This window comes from Falco peregrinus, chromosome 1 (assembly GCF_023634155.1).
Source record: "Falco peregrinus isolate bFalPer1 chromosome 1, bFalPer1.pri, whole genome shotgun sequence".
Lineage (NCBI taxonomy): Eukaryota > Metazoa > Chordata > Aves > Falconiformes > Falconidae > Falco > Falco peregrinus.
This window is the reverse complement of record NC_073721.1, coordinates 119,402,185-119,420,895: the sequence shown is the minus strand read 5'-3', so window position 1 is coordinate 119,420,895 and position 18,711 is coordinate 119,402,185. Positions and strand designations below refer to the sequence as shown.

The window sequence follows — 18,711 nt, the reverse complement described above, 5'->3', positions numbered from 1 at the left end:
CACCAAAATGGACTTCAATTAGCTATGTTTCTATGACTGTGCTATTATGCTATTCATAGGCAGGTTATGACATTGACAACAAATCAGTGAAACTTAAGTCCTGTTATTATTGTCTCGAGCTAAAAAATACCTATTTATTGTGCATATGCCTTGTTCCCTGTATAATGGGAGCTTCAGCCAATATGGTCAGAAATAAAACTGACATGAAACACCTGCAAGTTACATTGGCTTTGTAAAGCAGATCATTCTCAAAATAAGTGTGGGAAATGGAAGGAAGGAAAAAAAAAAAAGCAGCAAACACAGGGTCTTTGGGATGTCCTAATTTCTGCCATCTCACTGTTCCAGCTGTGCAGAAAGGGATATTTGTGATCCAGGTCTGACATGCCCTCAAAGTCTGACATGCCAGAGGATGTTGTGGTCGAAATTAGATACTTGGACACACCAGAAGATTGTTTCCTTCTGCTGTTACTTCACTGTAGAAAATATAAACAGGAAATTGTCATGCACTGGCTCTTTCAATAAGAGAATGACAGGTTATCAAATAAATTTAGTTGATGGCAAGTTCAAAAAATACATCAGGAGATTGCTCTGCACACAATGCGGTTTTGAACCCCTTGTCATGGGATGTTTGGGATGCTAAATTTCTTGTATGGGTTTAAAAAGTGGCTGGATAAATATGGAGAGAAAATTATGTAAGGGATTATTAAATAGAAGGATATCACCTCTAGTGCAGGAAGTCCCTCATCTGTAAGCTGTCTTTCAGAATGAAAGGTCCTCTGACACTGTTCACAGCCAATTTGCTGCTAATGGTCAAGCTTAAAGAGCTCTTGATAGAAATAACATCTCAGCTAATCTTTAAATAACTTCTAAAACCCTAATAGCAGGGACTGCGAGTAGGGAAGTTTACACCTTCCTGATGAAAGGCTGAAGTTGCTCCAGAATGCAGCTGTGTTGACATTACCGTGATGTCTTGATCTGTTCATGCATGCAGCAGGGACAGAGCCCCACAGGGCTGTGCAGTGTGTAATCCCTGTCACAGCCGTGCTGTTTGCAAACTCCCAGCGAAACATGCTGCTTTAACTCTACTTGGTTTTACTCTGTTTTTGCATTTACACTGCTTGCTTTGCATTATCCTCATGCCTACTAAATGGATTCCCAGTCCAGGGTGTTGAATTGGTGTTTTATGGATAGTACAGAGCATGAATTCTCAAGTTTACTCTATATAGTCATCCCTATTTATCTTGCTGATGCCAACCTCACCTCTTGTCCCCTACCACTCAAAAAAGATGCCCTTTAAAGTTTTACCCTACTCCGAAATATTTTGTTGCAATTCAAAGATTATTCCCTTGTCTTGCCTTTTTTTAATTTTCTTCAACTAATAGCTAAACAGCTGCAGCAGCATGCAACTTCAGAGCACCCTGCTGCTGTTCTCAAAAACGAAACAATCTGTACTTAAACCAATTTGCTTGTAAACCCCTGCTTTCCTGCCTCCAGACTGCTAAACTGTTCATGCCCATCATGTCAATCTGTTTTTCCAATGCAGAGATCACTCTATCAGTGCCAACTAACCCAGTACAAACTAAGCCTGCAGGCTTTGCCTAGGGAAGAAAAAATAATGTCTCTGACCTCATCACCTAACTACATTTTATAGGAGCAATACAATTTAGATTGACCACTGAGGTCTGGATGAAAGGCAAGGTCATTTTAAAAGGTGAATAATATGTCCCTGTCGTTGGGGTGCAGGATTTACCTCTGGAATCCATATTAAAGGGAATCTCACAGCTATCAGGGAGTTGTGAATATTGTATTTCAGTCTGAGCTCAATGCACCTAACTGCAATGCAAAAATATGTGCTAGAAATCAACTTGAACTGTTAAGATATGAGACACTGAGAATGAACACAAATAATTCTAAGCCAAGGCACCAGCAGGGGACTGATAGAACATATAACCAGGAGACTGGCTGTTTGTTTCTTTATTCATACTGTTTTATGATTTCATTTCTCTGTGCTGATTAAAAAGGGACTGAAAAACAGTGTTGGAGACTGAATATTTTGGGCATATGCTGTTCAAGTCTCCCCAAAACAGCTCTGCCACAATCAATCCCTTTCCATCTTTAAATTAGCAGGCTTTCTTAAAAAGCATTTCTCCTAACTGGTGTTCAGTATTCTGGTGGAAGGAGATCGTCTTCTGAAATCTAAGCTAATCATGCTTGTTAATACCTTTTACCAACAGGTATCTTCTTGTCCTTTAGGTTAAAGTGGTTTTGCCCTCTCCTGGTGTTTACAGCGCTACGTAGTTATCTCAGTCTTCAAAATTTTAGGCTGTACAAGCCAAGTCTTCCTAGCTTTTCTGGTAGGACTACTTCTCCATTCTCTCGGTCACATTGTCCTGTTCCACAACTGCTCCATTTCAAATCCATCCTTCTGGACTGTCAAATCTCAGGTCAGGAGGTCTGATCTTGCACAACAGCATCAACACTTTTCTATTTCAAGAACAATACCAACTGCTATACTTAAACCCCACAATGACTTTTTAATGGTGACATCATATTGGTGGCTCACAGATACCTTGTTATCAACCGTTACACCTGTGTTTTTCTCCTTTTATGTCATTGCCAATTGACAGATCCACAGATCATAGTAAAAAATATTGCTACTGTAACCTAAATACATGATCTAGTGGTCTACACTAGTAGATCCCATCCTGTTTCTGTTACTGGAACTCTAAGAATCTTCTAACTCTTCTTACAATATTCCAGCACTTCCCATTTACCATGTTTTCCAGGTTGATATCTACAGGTACAAATGTAATATGGACTTTTTATACACCAAGTATTCATGGATGAGACTCCAGGAAGCCCCTTTAGTTCTGCCATTTCTACCCTTCTTTCCACCTGATGCTTCTTCCTTTAAAAAAAAAACAAAAAACAAAACTATTGCTCTTTCCCCTTCAGCTGCTTCCTTGTTTGCCTTATAGTCCCTGTGTTAAACCCCATATTCACCAACAAAACTAATAATTTCTCATGCAGCACCATATCGAATGCTTTACTGAAATCCAGATAGATTAGATCTACTGCATTTCCTTTGTCTAGAAAATCAATTATTTTATCAAAGAAGGATATCGAGTTAGTCTGGCACTCTCTGTGTCTTTGGTAAATCTATCTAAATTTTATCCTGGTTTACATTTAATTCCATGTCTCCAATTATTCTTTCCTTAAGAATTTAGTCTAAAGCCTTTGTGTAGTCATCTCTATTTGTGATCCAAGTGGCTTTGACCTTAGTTTGCAGGGACCCTACACAATGAGGTTCATTGTTCGGATTCAAGATTTAGATGCAAATGCCTGTACAGTATCATGATGTGCACTCAGAAGTATCTGTGCACAGGGAGTGCAACAGGAGAACTAGAGCAATGAAGAGCTAAGACCATCAGACATTCAGGAAGATGTAAGGAAAGCATCATAAATTCTTGCCCTATTTTTAAGCTCTTTTTTAGACCCCTGCCAAGACAGCTGCCCCTGTGCAGCTATTTTTTTCTGATGAGGATGTTCTGAGTCTACTGCTTCCACGAGTGTACATTGCACTAACAGAAAAGAGTCTCAGAGGGTGAAGGTTCCGGCACGAATCAGCATCTGCAAATCTACTGAGACAGACTGAATTACGTCCTTTCATCTGTTCTGGTTTTGGTGTCCTATCCAAGTCTCAAAGGGAAATCCAGGTGTTACAAAAGCATCTTCTGCACCATTATTTGATATTTTGCTCACCATTTCACATCCTTCAGAAGAACAGAACCAGTAATTGGTTTTTCTGGGGGAACCCTCAGAGATAAATATTGTTCTTTTCTTTTTCTCTTTTCTCTTCTTGCTCTCTCCTGTCCTATGAAATATACTATCCTCGTCCTGCTGAAGCTGCTATAAATGAAAAGCTGTCAGTGCTGCCATTATAAGCCTCATTTTTAAACACTTCATCATTCAAAGGCAAAGATTCCTTTTCTCTCCTTGCCACATCTGATGCTGGGTGAAAAAGGTCAGGCACAGGCTACTGCCTAAAATACAGTTCCTCCGGATTTTTAAACACAACCATAAGCGTTGTTGAGCAGAGATGGGCTAGCAAGACTCCAATATAAAGAGACACCAGCATTTTGCCCTATGAAGCCAGGTGCAACGCTGGAGTGGAAACCTGAGTCTAAAATAATGAATATTGTAATTATCCTTTATCCTGCAAACAGTCTTAACTGGATTCCCACAGTCAGGCTCCTTCAAAGTTTGGGAGATACGTGAACCAGATCTGGTTTTGTAATCTGTACTTACAATAAAAAAAAAAAAAAACCAAACAAATCCCAGCTCTTTCTAAAGCAGGCAGAAATAGCAGAATTTCCAGGAACCACAGGAAGACAAAAAGCAGAACAGAGTGTCAATAACTCCACATAAATTTAAACCTCTGCATAAGCTTTGGGATTCTATTGGGATGTACAGGCAAGAGAGAACGATCCAGGAATGAAAGAGAGAAATTTGACCTGCATCGTAGATGAATGGTCTGTTGGTAGAAGAGTAAATGTAGGATAGTCCAATGGCATTTAACCTCCCTGTGTCCGGATTTCTCATCCGTAAAATGATAATAATGATACTTGCCTTTGCGAAGTACTTTGATATCTGTGGTTGAAAAGTGAGGTATAAAAGCAGACATTGTTATTTCAAAGGGACTGAGAATAGCAGGTGTCATAGATCTGGAATTACTCAATAGACAAATATTGCAGGGAGAACAGTGAGAGTTAGCAATACCCTGTAGTTTGTTGTAGCTTTAATAATGGTGACTTCCCTGTTCAAGTGCAGTATTTCAGGTAATTCTTCCATTTCTCGCTTATCAGGTAGGGGATAAGGAACAATTTATTTTGCTGGGAGGACATAACTGGAGCCAAAATGATCTGGTGTGGAACAATTAGCAAATTCACTTTTTGTATGCAGTTTTCCTAGAGAAATTCCCAAAAACTCCTGTTCATGTGGAGGATTTACTTATTTTCTCAGCCATCAATGACTTTCTGTAACATGAACACAAGTTGCCCTTTGGGGGAACCACTTTTCCTTCTTTTCCTTCCTCAAAAAATCTACATATTTTCTGTTGAGGATGGCAACTTTCATGTGTTCCCTGATTAGGCTGGATGTTTGCACCAGTATCTCCATCTCACATGTCACTCCCAGGCTGTCCCAGCACACAGTCTTGGGGGAGCCACAGCCCTGTCCTTGCTGAACCCCTGCTGCTGCCAGGGGTCATGCCTGACCTTGCACGATGCCTCCTTTCAGCTTCTCCTGTACTCCAGCCCAGCGCTTACTGAAGGATATCAGCGTGAAATAAAGCTGAGCAGATTAATACCCATCATGAAGGGATGTGGGGAATATGCAGTCATACAACCTGGATGCTTGGCAGCTCCATGTGCAACAGGAGAGGAAAATCAAAGTGAGAAATGCATTCATCGGAGGGACAGCAGCTCTGGACCTTTGATTTGTCTATACGGAGTATGTCTGGAAAAAATCAGGGGCAATTCTTGTCCAAACAGTGGCCACAGCTCACACCAGCACCAACCCCAAGCAAAAGTCATGAGCTGAGCAAAGCTCATGGAAGCTGCCAGGCTGATGGCTCCATGTACAAACACACCTCCCTGCAGACTGCATGGGGGAGGAAAAGTCACTGCAATGTATTCAGTGCAGCGATCTAAGTCCAGAATAACTTCACCAGTGGTAACACGCAGTCTTCTTTATATCCCTGACCTCATGGCTCGAAAAATATTTCAGATGTTTAGGCAACTAAAACTAGGCAGATTTCAACCTCTGAAGTGAAGCTCACGAGTTCATCCACAAGGAGATTAATCATCTTCTCTGTCAAATGCATTCAGAGAGGCCTAGAGGAAAGAGTTTAGCAACGCTGCTTTGCCACAGGTTGCTCTCCAGAGCAGAAAGGAGGAACCCAGGGAACAACAGTGGGAAGGCAAAGAAGGAGCATGCACACAGGCCCACCCCTCGCCTGCCCGAGGGGAGCTGGCATCTCCGCCAGTCGCCTGCTGTCCTGCCGACCGCAATGCAGGGCTCCAGCTGGCAAATTGCCACCTAATGCGTGCACAATCACGGGCATTTCAAGTAACTTTCGAAATCCCCATCTAGATAATGATGGAGCAGGTGCGTCAGGCCAGGCAGTCCAGCTGAGCTAAGTACACGTCTGAAGAATGGTGTTGGGGGTGATGAGGCATCTGAGAAAAGCAGTTCTGCTGGCGTTGTTCAATCGCCTGCAGATAGACCAGCTCATATCAGGTAGTGGCTTCCTCCCTCTATGTGCTCTCAAATCCTAACCCAGGAAAGGCAACATGAGGTGTCCATGATATTGCATGTGTTAGAGAATACTGAGAGCTTGGCTTCTATCTGTGTATGCCCATAGGTCAGTTGAAGTCTCCATCTCCAGTCTTTTCTTGGCCGTACCCACTGCCAGTATGTTACACACCCAGAAAAGGGCTGGCTGCTGACTGATGACCAGTGGTACTCCCTCTACCCTGCAGACTGGGAGATCAACATCTGCCAATCCTTTCTAACTCATTCCCTGTCCTCCTTTGCAAAACCCGTGTGGCTCTTCCATTCACACAATTGCACTAGTCTGGGAAACTTCTTTAGTCACCCCCTTCTTTCCCTTATGTTTTGCGTAAGAAAGAAAGAAATGCTTGGGATAAAATACAAAACATTCCTGTAAAATTTGTTTCACTCCCTTCAGCCCTTCTCCCCAGAATGAAACTAAACACAGCAAAAGCCAGTCTGCTGGTTGGAACAAACACAAATAAAGGAAGGTATGATAAATCAAGCCCAGGTTGCTCTCATACTATGGTCTGAATGAGGTGACTGTCTTCTGTCTATGATAGCAGTAGCAGGGCATTTTTATGTTCCAAATTACAAGGGATTCGTGATCACTGAACAGAGACATTATTGTAAAGCCTAGGGGTGACTTGCTGAAACTTTAGCTAAAGCAGCTCTGCACTGTGTCCAAGAAACAGCTGCCTGATCTCTTGCATTTGTAGAATCATTTTTAGATCATCAAGACATTCTGGGATTATTTTCTTCCAGTGGGCAATGCAGATTTGGTAACAGCAACCTTTCGTGATTTTATATTTGCTTCACTGAATCCTTCTCAGAAGCTGGAGGGGGAATTTAGAAACTTCATTTCGACATTGAATTTGTTATTCAAATCTAAATGTTTCATTTTGCCACTTTCAAACAAAATATTTTTCTTTCCTTTGTGAATTTAGTTTGGTTAGAAATTGCCTTCCCTTTTATTTTGAAAGGTGTGCTCAAACCCCAGCTGTTACCTCTTATAAAGGCACAAAAGGAATGTTTTTGCTCAAACCGAGATTTTTTTTCCTTTTACTTTTAGCTTGAAAATAACTGGTCAAAAACAACACAGAAAAGAAGCATTCTTGCTAGTGAACCGAAAATTCAATTACCTGAAAAGCTCTTATTCTCATTTCAGTGCAAGGTCTTGTCTGCAGAGGGAGGTGAGTGTGCAGCACACTCCAGCACACATTTATAACCCGACCTGTTGCATAATACCTCCCCCGTATGGATGCCCTCCATTGAGGACAAACTTAGACCATTAGAATATAAGTTTTCCTGATCAAAGGAAGAATGAAGCTTAAATTCAACCCACTTTCCTTAGCTTACCTAAGGCCTGAATTGCCATCTGGACATGAATGTTTCTCTTCAGTGGGTACCTGGGGATTCTGGGCTGACCTTATACCAATTTAGACACCTTGGTGAAGAAGCTAGAAAGGAAGAATCCCTTCCTTTGGTGCCCATGAAAAATGTCTTCCCAGGACTGGCTGACTACATAAATACACCTTGGCCTAATTCTTCAAGCATCAGTGACCCTAACCCCCCCCCCCCCCCCCCCCCAAATCAGCAGATTTTTGCACAACACCCTTCCTATGGGGTAGGCTGCCTCAGGAAGTATATGGAATAGTTTCTCATGAGCTTCTCCAAAGGCTCAAATAATGTTCCTAGACTTGCCATTGGGGTCTTCTGCTGTAGGAAAACGTAATATTGCACTTCAGAATTAACGAGTCCCAGAAAACAAGGGGGTTTAAAATTTCTTAATCCATTTCATGGCCCAAACAATTCCTGTTTGTGTCTGAAATCTTCCTGCCTCTGACTCATCTCCTTTCATGTTCCACCTTGTCCATGGGAGGAAACCTTAGATCCATCAACTCCTGTCATCCAGAATGCAGTCTGACAGTGACGACAAAACCTCCCTGGGGAGGCTGTGAGTGCAAGCAGCTGCTAAAGCCACACAAATGGGACTGTGTGGCAGTCCACAGATCTGGCTTGCATACTGTCAACATTATCACCCTTTAAAACGCACAAGCGATGTGCTTTTGCTGCCCCGATTGATGCACCACTACTGCCTCCCTCTAGCAGAGCTCAGTGCGCAGGGGAATGCAGGGAGGCAAATGTAAAGCTGCTTTCCTCCTTGTTCCCCACCCTATCCAGATCCTGTTTTCCCATCAACAGCAGAGTATGCAGGAGGTGAGGCTGGAGGCTCTCTTCTGTGGGGTGTTATGCTGCTGCATCATCCCCATCAGGCTCAGATGTCAGCAAGGCACAAGGGATTGGCATTTTTGCTGCTGTGATGGGAGTGTGACTTTTGTTTCTCCAGTAGCTCGATCTGCTTTATCCAGGGAAATCACAGCAAGTGCATTGTGCCAAGTCCTGATCCCACTGAAGTCAGTGACACAGCTCCAGCCGACCTCAGTGGGACCAGGATTTAAGTAGCACCATGTAATTCCTATAGGCTTCTTGTGTAGTTTATGAAACATATGTGCTCTCTCTCTCTGCATGCTTATTTGACTTTCACACTCTTGATGGAAATGTGTCTTTATAAATTTACAAATAGCGCAGCAGCTGTGTGTTTATATAACCTCATTTGAGGGCCACATGTATTCTCACCCTTGCGCTATTAATATTTATACTGTCACAACCACATACACACAAATACCTCACACAAATACACACACATGCTGTGGAACAATAAGGAAAACAGATCCAAAATCCTTCTGAGTTGGTCATGCCTTTAAAAAAAAATCCAAAGGCAGATTTCTTGAAAGACATTATGAAGGAACTTTTCACTAGATCTTGGTATCTTTGTGGAAACTTCTATGCTTTTGCACCCTTAGTTTCTGCACAGCAACACCTTTCCCTGAAGTGAAGTGACCTGAGTCTAAAATGCTTTGCAGAGCAAAGTCAGATATTTCAGCCAGTCAGGAGACAATTTATAGGGCAACCAGGGCTTCAAGCACTGCAAACTATTGATGGCAGGGCAAGCAACTCCAGCTGCTGCTGCAGCTTCCCAGCCGATGTAATGACCATTGTTCAGAAGGCCACAATGCAGCTGGGTAACAGCTCTTGATGAAAATTACTTTTTTTTTAGGCAAAAATGCAGAATCAGGCTGCTTTAGTCAATCTGCAAATTACTCAATCTGCTTCAAATGCAAACAGGAAAAAAAAACCTGCAAAACATACAGCTTAGATGTTTTATTTTGACAACTCGGATGAAACATTTTGATTTCCTCATGCTGAAAAGCTTAGCATTCTTGAATTTCCCTCCATTTAATTCTGTCTGTTCCAAAAGATGAAAACTATTTGTCCTATCCTAAATATTAATTATTTTTTAACTTTCTGCTTTGCTAGAAAAATTCGTTTAAATGATGATTTAAGGTTGGCCAAGTGCAATTTCTTCTTTTCCTTCCCTCCACATCGATTTTCCAGCTTAGTCAGTGAACCAGCTCCCTGTAAGGAGCCCGGTCCAGCCTTTCTTCCAAGGTCCTGAGACCAAAGAGCAAATATGTGGAGGTGTGAGTAGGACAGACTTTGTGTACCCATTTGCACAGCATGCACGAGGCAGAGACCAAGCAGCCTTGCTAAGTCTCCTCCTTCCCTTTTACAAGGAAACTTTGCTGTGAGACCACATGGCTGTTCTGATGCCAGCAAGTTCCCTGCAGATGGAGAGAGCAAATAAAAATGTGCATATTTACATTATACATGCAGATTAGATAGTGTGCATTCCTCACAGCCTGTCCCTGAAACACCCTCCAAAAGGAGCGTGGGGGAGAATGCAAAGAAGTTTAGTCCAACTCTGTTCTCTTATTGTCTCACTCCCACACTCCTGCTCTTAAATATGTCCCCCTGGCTGATTAACCCTTTCTAGTGACCTGCATCATGGATAAAACTCTTAGTGCCTGGCCATCTCTACCTTAGTGAAAAAGTGGAAATATCTGCTTTCAGAGTACTCTAAATTCAAAAGCCAGCAGAAGTACCTTCTGGATGGCAGCGGTAATGATGGGGACATAAATTACTGCATTTCTTCACCTTTGCATTACCTGGTGAAAGAAGAGAGCCAGGGGGTGTTGACTTATGTGTGAACATAAGGAGTTACCCTGACATGGAGCCAAAGCATCAAAATGGTGAACTTAAGCCCTGTTGTATTTGCAAAGAGCTTTTGCAACCAGGCTAACTTTCACAGACCATCTCATTTCTGAAGCTCTCTCTCCAAACATCCCTCCTCAGCACCCACAAGCCTGCTCCCTCTCAAAGCCAGTTTCAGCCTCTCCTTGTTCACCTCTCCCCACCTCTCCCCATCCCTCTTTCAGCCTCATCTCCCTGCGCCATTGTGGGGAGCTCCTAATGCCCTCCTGAGCATGAGCATCCCTTCCCCTGGAAGTCCTCCTGTGAGCTCTGTTTTGGGAGAAGTGGATTCATGGTGGCATTAAAGAGCAAGCCTGTGATGGGCCATACAAAGTCTGCTCCTGGAGGGAGTCAAATATAGCTTCTCTGAAAGCAGTACGAGAGCAGTATCAGATCCATCTCTTTCCATACTACACTGAATGATCTTCAGACTCAAAGCTCTTGCCTTCTGGTGAGCTAGGTCCTGGATACCTGCCTGTGGACTGGGCTGCTCACCTCCATCTGCAATAAGACCACCAAGACAAGAGCTTTGACTCGTGGTGAAACCATCAGCTTGCTTCAGGTGTCCCCTTCTTAAAAAGCCTGGAGCTAGACCCCTGCACATACAAAAAAAAATCTGCCAGGAAAGAAGTCTGGGATCATGCTTCACTGACAGAGCCAGGGTAGCCTGAGAACCTGTGGGCAGTCAGAGACCATTCCCTGGGCTATGAGGAACCACCCCGCTGAGCACACATACCCCCACAACCACCCCTATCTCATCTCTCACACTGCAGCACTCAGGTCTGCCCTCCCAAATGAGGTTCCTCAGGGTGCTTCTTCTTCTGGCTCTTCTTGGAGCAACACACTCATTCACACATGCTCCCCTCGCCCTCCCACGCAGCTCAGCACCGCAGCTCAATTAGGAAGCTATGACCCGTTTCTCTCCAGAAAATCCTTGCCAGGCTCTGCCAGCTGCCACCTCACTGACAGATGTTCTGCTTAGGCACACTCTATCTTTTTTACATAGTCGCAGTCTGGTTAAGTATTTCATGCCTCGTGCTAAACCTCTAGTACTCCCAGTCAGAGGGAATGGCATAGCCAAGTCCAGCCTGGCCCATGCATGACTTTGGAGCACTGATCCCTGCACTCTTTGTGGTCTTCTCTGCAAGTGGGTCACAATGCTGCACTTGGGAAGAAGCTTTCCTTTGAAGTGAGGTTGATCCCAGCCTTTTGAGCTGCAAGGAGAACTGCATGCATAGTACCTGCAGCAGGAAAGAGCCTGGCTAAACGTAAGGTATGGAAGAATTCATGGCATGTCCCAGGCAGACAAAGAAATCATACTTTTGGATGTATTTTTAAAGGTGCACTTTCCAATTTATATCCATAATGTATCAGTGCCTTTGACTTCTTTCACATAGAGAAATCAACAAGAAAGCAAGAGGTTATTAGGCATTGCAGAGTGGGATAGGCAAGGTGAATGGCAAAACCCTGAGTGGTGGATTCTGGGGTGGAGTACAAAGGGTGGTGGGATTTCTTGGGGTACTGTGAGTTTCAAGGGATTACGAAAAGTAAGTCTTCTGGTGTTGTGGTGTAAGAAGCCTTCTCAACTCCTTCTCACAGGTTTTATAATATCCTCACTGCTGCGATAGCAATGATCGCAGAGCAAATGAAATATGGCTTAAAATCATAAGAAAGCTAAAACAATTTCCCTGTTTCATGTTGCACATTTTCAGTTTCTTCTTCAAAGACCTTGCACATAGCTATTTTTTTCTGTTCTAAATTGGCTTTCACACCACTTTCACCAGCATTATATCTGGGTGCTTCCAGTATTACACCAAGGAATGTGATTAATATCTCTTACAGGTAGTTTGTGATGGTTCTTCTTTCTCATGAAGGATATTACAGACTGGACCAATGCAGCTGTTTCTGACACTGATTAGCTCATATGGTTGTGTGAGATTAAAACTGTAGCTAAAAAAAAAAAAAAAAAGGAAAAAGAAAAGGTGCCTGTTTAAGGTCCCAAATCAACCCCTAAATATATATGGAGACTTAGACTTAGGAAATTGCTTTTGCATTTTTAAAGCAGCTGTTTGAACATCTAGCCCTCATTCACTTAACATATACAATATTGCCCATTCAAAGCCTCGGAGCCCGGTTTATTTTAGTGTTACATCAATTTTACTTTCAGGTGCTGTAATTCTCTGATAGGTCAATGCCGATGCTGTTGTGTTCCTTTAAGGTGCAGTGTATCGGTTCACAGAATGGCAGGTGAAGACTTTAACAATTAGTCCATTGCATATCCTAGAGCATAGGAAAACGTAATGGTGACCCAAGATTTTACTGCAGACAGGGGGCCCCTGATGCACTGCATGAACGGGGCTGACCAGTCACCACATTTACAGCATCTTCAGTGCAGGTCTGGAGTCATTTTGTTTAAAACTGTAGGAAAATAGTAAAGTCAATGTGGCACAAAGTACCACACAAGTGTTATGAATAAAAGCTTCAAAGGGTACTAAAGTGCCATTGATTACCTTTGAGAGGATCTTTAAAATCTCAAGTCCAAGATAAAGAACTTACACTTACACTGTAATGTTAAACCATCATCTCTACGTTTCTAGTAATCACCTTTTCTCCAGTAGATGAATCCAGCCATTAGCATCCTGTCAGGGGGTTCTCATTAAACAAAAGGAAATCACAGCAAGTTACTTTACTGCTGAGTTCAACGGTATTATGCCCTTCAAAAGCCACCAGTGGTCACCTCTGCTCTGGCAGCTAAGATTTTAGGAGGGATTAACATGCTTATTCTTGATGATGGCTTAATATCTTGCATATCTGGAAAGCCAGTCAGAATTCAGAAGTGGCAACACGACAACAAGATGCCTCACTGCATTTCTTTATATTTTTGTTATACCTCATACCATGGCTTATTTTATAGAAATAGAATCTAATAAACTAAGATCATATATTTTTGAGGAATGGACAGGAGGAGGAAATTACATGTTTGGTTGATAATTATAAGATTGCCGTATGAAGCGTTTGAATAGATACTGACTGTTATTTTGAGGAGGCATTTACAACAATGCAGGATGACATGACACAGGTGAAGTGGATTTAAAACTGACAGAGTGCAAAATGGAGGTGGGGAATGAAAAGGGAAATAGCTTAGAGTGATTTCCATGTGTAACCTCCAAGACTGGTATTTCTCTTTCTTTCGGGAAGCCATGATCCCCAGAAACACATATCCATGAGTGATTTCAGGTTGGAACATGTGTTCAGTGTCCTCTAAGAATATGAGCTGAAGACAAAGAGAAAGGAGAGTAGGAAAAGCAAGCTGGTATTAACTACAGGCAGGTGTCCACACTGGAAAGCTATGCCATGTGCTGGTTTTCGCAGTTCAAGCAAGCTGTTGGCAAATGAAAGGTGCTTTCAGAAAAAAAAGTATCAGTAATTGTTTCAAAGACAAGAAATCTCCTAAGTCCAAAGACTCAAATCTCTTCCCAAGTACCAAAGACCAGCTGATGGACTTACTTTGGAAACTCTGACACGAGGAACATTGTGGCAATAAGCTCAGCCTGGAAGACAGAAACAGCTAATTAAGTGACTTGAAGTAAGAGCTAGACACTGTGTTTTGGTGCATGTAGCATAAAGAATCTTTCCATTATTACTGCCTATGTCATCCTTCTTCACTAGTACCTTTGTTGCTGTTTCAATCCTTCAACGGTTTCTCTCATTTGCTTTTGACACTTCGGGCTTGTCTTAAGCCAGCTGAGTGATGACTTTCCCTGAGCTGCTTTTCAGGGAGGCGGAGTGAGAGGGAATGACAGCAAGGCATGTTCGGGGAGCACCATCCTCCGACTACAAGACACATGAGCATTTTTAGGGTCAGACTACCCTCCAAGGAAGGAAGCCAGCACCAGAGCCTCACTCTCTCCGCCTGTGTGGCCAGTACCTCTCTGCTGTTAACACATAGGCTGCATGCACTGGGACAGGGAGCAGCTTGTATTTGCAGGGACCTCCAAGGAGAACAGCCTGAAAATGTCAGAACTCCTTTCCTTTACAGGCCCGCTCTTGGGAAGCACGGGAAGACACTCAGTCCGGCCAACAGACTGCGGTAAGGAGGGTGCTGTCATGCAGAAAATCTTGGCAGGAGCCTTAGACTGCTGAACCCTCTCCCAGCACCACACAACCAACCCAGCCAAGCGAGCGACAGCTACTAACAGGCCATCTCCCAGCCTGGCCCAGATCCGACTCACTGTCTGAGCCAATGCTTGCTATTGCTGGGTTGCTTTACCTAGACGGAGCCGGACAGGTGGCATTGGCAAGAAACCAAAAAAAAGCAGTTCATTCCTGGGGAGTAGTCTTCCATCCAAGACGGCACGTGATAGGAGATGTGCTGTGTATTGGCAGCAAGATCAGATGTGCCTTACAACAGTTTCTGAAGCTTTGGAACTAGTTCAGGCTTGAAATTCAGAGGAATTTGGTTAACTTGTTCTGTTTTGTCTGAATAGCACCTTTTTTTTTTTCCATGTGGCTTCTGGCTTCAGCTCCTGTTGGGAGTGCTGAAATTCCATCACAAAAGCTGCATCATCACTTAGCTTTTTATTATAGACTTTCAGCACTACATGACTGCTAGTGAATCTACAGCCATGCTGGAAATGAGAAGGAACAACCAACAGCTCTTTAGATAATGCAAAAAGACCGCGTCTTTCTGCCAACGGCCACCTCCATTTGCATTTCCCTTCTCCTCCAGCAACTGATGCTACCACAAGATGGGATTAACTGGAGGTACCCTTTTACCTTCAGGAAGATTATTTGCAGTGGGAGGCATTTTTCAGACTGAGTGACAGTGACAGCACTGTGGTGGGAGGGAGAGAGATCCCTTGAGGGGTCTCTAATACCCCTCCTTGCATTTCCCGTTCCTTAGTAATCTCTTCTCTGCAGGCTTGTCCTACCCAACCTCGCTTGGCTAGTAATTGCTAAAGGAATCAAAACACAAGGTATGGCAGCTGCAGGCATCCAGTGGAAAAAAAATACCCACATGCACACGCACAAGTCTAAAAGAGAGAGAGAAGGAGAGAAAGCACATTAAAGAAAAGACAACATTTGCAGCAGGCTGGTGTGTCCTTGACCGAAGGAGACATCAAAGACAGCTTCAGTGATTTACTCTTTGACAGGCTGGCATCTCAGTGATTCACGGAGCTAATCAATTAGGTGATACATTCCCCCTCCCTGCCACCCCTTTAGTTTTAACAGCTTCTTGCCAAGAGTGAAAATGTTCCAGAACTGAATGGGTACTAACATCCAGCAGGTTGCAAAAGCCAACAAATGCCATCCCAGTGGGTCTGAAAGGGGGTCACAACACTGCTAAAGGGGATTTGCCACAGAGGCAAGGGCAGTTTAGCCCCATCAACAGTGGATGCCACATATTCCTGGGTCATGCAACACAGCTGATGTCACACAGTTGCACAGCCCCTCCATTTAACTGGGCGTAGGCCTATCCCTGCCTCACCCCTTCTATGCCACGTGCCAGCTTTACAAGCTGCCCAGCACCTCAGTCCTTCAGCCATGCACACAGAGCCTTGGCCTACAGAAGCGCACTTCCCTCCGAACATAGATCTGTACTCCTACAAGCAGCAATAGTTACCCTTTCTTAGACCCAAAGCGGATCTTCATAATTCCTCCCTGCTACATTTAGGTGCACAGACATATACATGCACATATAGAGGCACTTCAGGCACCCACATGCATACAGATGCATCCCTTGATTATGTATATATTGGTGTTCAGTTGCCTGATCCACGCTTTATGCATTTCACACATGCAAGCACTCACCCTTATTTCACACTCTTTGTGGCACATATATATGCACCAACTTTCTGCCAGTGGCTGCTCTGATGACTGTTAATGGGGAAGAAATTAGTAAAAAGCAGCATTCTCATTGTCTGCTTCCTCTAACTCATTCCAGGTGGGATGCAGGAAAACAGAGCATGGTTTTACAACCCAAACCAACAGCATCTGCAATAACAAAACCCTTCAGAACTGCTCAGTTTTGAATCCTTGACATCTAACAGCAATCCTGCATTTTCCAAAGGCTGCATCAGGGGACAGCACACTCCTCTTCATGTGAAAACATCATGTTGGCTGTCCTATTGCAAAATGAGAGACACCGTCACAGCAGAGCAATTCTTAGTGAGGAGCAAGTCCCGGGAGGCACAGAGGCTGGGAAATACACCACAACAGGCTTCTGGGACTGAGAGCTGCAGCTGGCCAAGCACTGCAGAAAGCAGCCTGCATTTAATGTTCGTGCTTCCTCTCTCCTAATGAGAAGCCACAGAAATCTGGTCACAGTTTAGTACAGTCAGGGAGATGAGAGCAGTTTTGGGGGTTCAGGGAGTAAACCCCTCCATGCATGGGATTTTCTGAAGCCCACCATCATCCCAGAACAGAAATCTTCTCAGGGACACACATGGGGACTAAATAATTTTGACTCATAGCCAGAGTCTGAACGAGCCAGTCAGCACTGGGATGCTGAGCCAGCCATATCATTATTTGCAGTGTTTAAAATTTCATTGAAGATAATATCAGAAGTCTCTAGTCTTTATGGCTGCAAGACTTATCTTCTGAATGTGGCCATTATAGTACTCCGCATATGAATATGCTTATGCACAGCTCAAAGAAGCAGGCATGAGTCTGAGCAGGTACAAAGCACAAGCAGAAAGTAATGGTGCTGCCCTGGTGTAAATCAGGTTCAGAAAAGAGCCCTCAGTTACCCCTGAAAGAAAGGGGGGTTTCCCCTACTTGTCTCAAGACCCATGACCTGTCCTGGTGCTTGACAGGAATGATTTCAGGGTAATCTTCACTACTGATCTTTCTAGGAGAAACAGGATGCTACCAAAGATGAGAGGGCAGTGTTGTGCACCTGCACAGCACCATCAGACAGAGATTTGTTGAGAAGGTGGGAACTCACACAAGTTTTATCCCTGCTTTTCAGCATCGTGAGACATAATGTAGCTGCATGGTGAGGAAATCCTCCCCTCTGGGTTCAGACTGGAGATCTCTCACTCTGGCACATTGGGTTCAGAGAATGCAGACAAAAAAAATGACAGTCTTACCCCATTCTCTCCCTCTCATAGCACAGACTGTCTTGAGCATCCTGGGGCGCACCCAGCTGAGCTCTGGCTCCTGGCTCCCTCTTACTGCTCGGAAGAGTCTCCTGCGAAAACAGAGATGTTTTTGAATATTCTCTGATTTGATCTGGATGAAATCTCTCATCAGATCCTGCTGCTCTTCATGGCAAAATACCCACAGGCAACAGAGTCCAATTTTTACCCGTTCAGCTTCAGGCATAAATTTGCTGTTTTCAAAGTGGAGACAGCATCAGATGGCAGAGCGAAGGGAAAAAAAAAAAGTCCTTCACCAGCTGTGAAAACTGCCCTTTTAATTTTCATGAAAAGATATGAAACAAGAACAAAAGAAATGTTCTGCTGGCTGTTTCATTCCTCACTGGTGTTGTCGACAGCGAGCATTTCCTCTCACCATTCAACTCTTAGATGTCATTAGCTGCTGGATCTCTTTTTAGCTTCCCTCCTTTCCTCTTGGTGAATTAAGTCCTTTTAGATATCGCCTCTTGAATTCACATTCAATTTTGAGGCCAAGTTTTATCTGTTCTGCCTGTGACATAAAAATGGTTGTTTCCTCTTCTCCTACCCAGGTTTCTCTGTTGAGGTAATTCCTCTACCTGTTTCTGTTACTCCACTTTGAGGTCTTGCTTCAGATGTTAGTCTTTCTGCTTTATGTCTACACTGTATCTCATTAAAACTGTGCACCAGTCCAGACTTCTCCTCATTACGACAGGCAGAGCGTATGGGAACACAGTTATAATGAGGGCAAAGAGTATGGCTCAAAACCAACTTCTAATAGCTCATTAGCAAAAAAAAAAAAAAAAAAAAAAAAAAAGACACATCAGGCACTGTTGTGGTTTCCTCATTTCTTTTAAAGATCTGAAAGCCATCCCCTTCCCCAGCCCATGGAGGTCAGCAATGTTTCATCTTCAAACTCAAGGCAAAGCTGTTGTCTTCACCGAGGATTGTCTCACAGCCTTAGGAATGTCCTGGACTCCATGTCCTGTGATAATGTCTGCAGATGTTCATGAAGTCACTTAATGTGTTTGTGCAGTGCTCATTTATCACCTTCTCAGTGCTCCTGCTACACCTGGGAAACAGCATGGGGAGCAGCACTACGTAC

At 43.5% G+C, this 18,711-nt stretch overlaps 1 long non-coding RNA gene across 2 annotated transcripts in view; it reads right to left on the bottom strand.

Moving 5' to 3' along the window:
• LOC129783672 (uncharacterized) overlaps nt 1-18,323 on the bottom strand; it is an 85,162-nt gene extending 66,839 nt beyond the window's left edge. For both annotated transcript variants that reach the window (XR_008745451.1, XR_008745450.1), the window contains exons 1-2: nt 17,797-18,323; nt 17,580-17,680 (exon numbers count right to left, since the gene is read on the bottom strand). This is a non-coding gene — a long non-coding RNA (uncharacterized LOC129783672). The remainder of the gene's footprint in view (nt 1-17,579; nt 17,681-17,796) is intronic.
• Nucleotides 18,324-18,711: the final 388 nt, after the last annotated feature.